This window comes from Orycteropus afer, unplaced genomic scaffold, assembly GCF_000298275.1.
Source record: "Orycteropus afer afer isolate SDZICR_OR568_19922 unplaced genomic scaffold, OryAfe1.0 scaffold04078, whole genome shotgun sequence".
Lineage (NCBI taxonomy): Eukaryota > Metazoa > Chordata > Mammalia > Tubulidentata > Orycteropodidae > Orycteropus > Orycteropus afer.
This window is the reverse complement of record NW_006925665.1, coordinates 5,349-8,183: the sequence shown is the minus strand read 5'-3', so window position 1 is coordinate 8,183 and position 2,835 is coordinate 5,349. Positions and strand designations below refer to the sequence as shown.

Below are 2,835 nucleotides of genomic sequence, written 5' to 3'. Positions count from 1 at the left end.
ACACTGTGGAAATCTCCTTTTCTGAATAATTTTCACAGTATCTCCCTAGAAGTTCAAAACCTTCCGTGATACTCTCTAAAACTCCTTGGCCAAAAGTACTATAAAAGTAACTTCTTTTCAAGCTCCATAAACTTTCTAGTTTTAACTGAAATCTGGTTCTTTTCTGAAGTTATTGTTTTTCCTCAAACTCTTTTAAACTATTTATGCCATGTAGATGCTAGAGTTGCTTATTTTAACCCAAGCATTAATTTTTCTCTCTCTTGAAACTCCATTACTTGTCCGTTGGGGTCACCAGTACTCTAAGACCTCCACCTGGACACTCCCTGACCATGTTATCCCAGGTGGTTCTGTCTGCTGCTGCCACAGCAGCCCCCTCTCTGAAGAATGCAGCCCTTCTAGGTCCATAGATATTGCAAGTAACAAGGATCTTTTCACACAGGGCAGCCAAGTCTTGCTCTTGTATCACCTCCTCCTGAATATGGAGGGAAAGTTCATTTGGGGCTGATCCTTGAGGAATTCTTCCAGTTCATTTATCCTAAAACTGGTGTCACAGGACCATACATGCTCAGAACTGGGCTTATCTTGCATTTTCTATCCAAAGAAATATATATGATTACCCCAGAAACTATCACTACCATATCAACATTAGGGTTGCTGGTCTATACAATTAAAAAAAATGGTGCCTCTGTTGCACAATTTGCTGATGAACTCAATGAGCAAAAACATGCTCAACTAGAAGAGGGGAAGCAGGCTTCCATCAAATACATTCAAGATGTGACTGATTTCAAGAAGGCACAGCAAGCACTGGCTCAGAAACGCCATTACCTTTTTGATGTTCAGAGGAATAATATCTCTATGGCCTTGAAGGTTACTTACTGGGAATGGCTGCACAGAGTATACAAGGAAGTAAAGAATTGCCTGGACTATCAGATCTCTGTGCAGAATATTGTGTGTTGAAAGGAACAAGAGCATATTTTGATTTTCATCTGTCTAATGGCTGATGATCATGAGCATTTCCTCATGTGTTTGTTGGTTGCCTATATATCTTCTTTAGTAAAGTGTCTGTTCCTATACTTTGCCCACTTTTTAATTGGGTTGTTAGTTTTTTTCGTGTTGAGGTGTTAATGTTTTCTATAAATTATTTTTTCCCCAATCTGTAGGTTCTCCTTTTACCCTTTTGCAAAAGTCTTCATATGCATATAAGAATTTAATTTTTGAAAGGTACCAGTCATCTAGTGTCTCTTCCACTGCCTGTGTATTTTGAGTTATGCTTGATAGTTCATTCCATAAGTTAGGGTCGCTAAATATGGCCCTATTTTATCTTTGATGAGCTTTATAGTTTTAGTTTCACATTTAAGTCTTTGATCCAACTTGAGTTCGTTTTTGTGTATGGGGTGAAATATGGATCTTGTTTCATTTTTGTGCAAGTAGATATCCAATTCTGCCAGAACCATTTGTTAAAGAGGTTATCTATCCTCCATTTAATGGGTTTGGGCCCTCTATCAAAGATTAGCTGTCCATAAATGTTGTTGTTAGGTGCCATCGAGTCATCTCTGACTCATAGCAACCCCATGTACAGCAAAGCAAAATATTTTTTTGTCCCATGCCAGCCTTACAATCCTTGTTATATCTGAGCCCATTATTGTAGTCACTGTATCAATCCGTCTTGTTGAGAGCCTTCCCCGGTTTTGTTGACCCTCCACTTTGCCAAGCACAATATCCTTCTCCAGGGAATGGTACCTTCTTATAATATGACCAAAATAGGTGAGACTAAATTTGGCCATGCTTGCTCCAAAGGACCATTCCGCCTGCACTTCCATAGATGGATAGGTCTGTTTTTGAGTTTTTGATTCTGTTCCATTGGTCTATGTTTCTATCATTGTATCAATGTCATGATGTTTTGATTACTGTGACTGTATAGTAGGTTTTGAGGCCCAGGAGCATGAGACCTCCTATTTTGTTTTTCTTCTTCAGCAGTGCTTTGTTTATCTGTGGTCTCTTTCCTTTCCAAATGAAATCTGTGATAGTTTTTTCCATGGTCTTAAAAAATGTTGATGGAATCTGGATTGGGATTACATTGAGTGTATAGATTGCTTTGGGTAATATTGACATTGTCACTATATTCAGTCTTCCTATCCATGGGCAAGGTGTGTTCTTCCATTCTGGTAGATCCCTTATAGTTTCTTATAGTAATGTTTTGTAATTTTCTTTGTATAGTCTTTCAAGTCCCCGGTAAGATTTATTCCTAAGTATTTTATCTTTTTGATAGCTATTGTAAATGGAATTGATTTCTTTATTCCCTTTTCAGAGGACTCTTTGTTGATGTATAGGAATCCAACTGATTTGTGTATGTTGACTTAGTATCGTGCCACTTTGCTGAACCTTTCTATTATTTCTAGTAAATTTTTTACTGAGTCTCTAGGGTTTTCTATGTATAAGGTCAAGTCTTGTGCAAATAGAGATAGCTTTACTTCTTTTTTGACAATTTGGATGCTTTCTATTTCTCTTTCTTCCCTTATTGCCCTGTCGAGGACTTCCAATACAATGTTGAATAGAAGTGGTGATAGAGGGCATCCTTGTCTGGTTCCCATTTGGCAAAGGGAATGCTTTTAGTCTTTCTTCATTAACAATAATACTGGTTGTTACTTTGTGTATATGCCCTTATTATGTTGAGGATTTATCCTTCTATCCCTATTTTGCTTAGAGTTTTGAACAGGAGTGGGTGTTGAATTTTATCGACTGTCTTTTCTGCATTGATTTATATGATCATATGATTCTTATTCAATCTATATGCTGAGCAAATAATCTGAGAAGCTGGACTATGTGAAGAAAAAC

At 37.4% G+C, this 2,835-nt stretch overlaps 1 pseudogene; it reads left to right on the top strand.

Annotated features, from left to right (window-relative positions):
• The first annotated feature begins 329 nt into the window (after positions 1 to 329).
• Positions 330 to 988, top strand: LOC103213505 (annotated as a pseudogene).
• Positions 989 to 2,835: the final 1,847 nt, after the last annotated feature.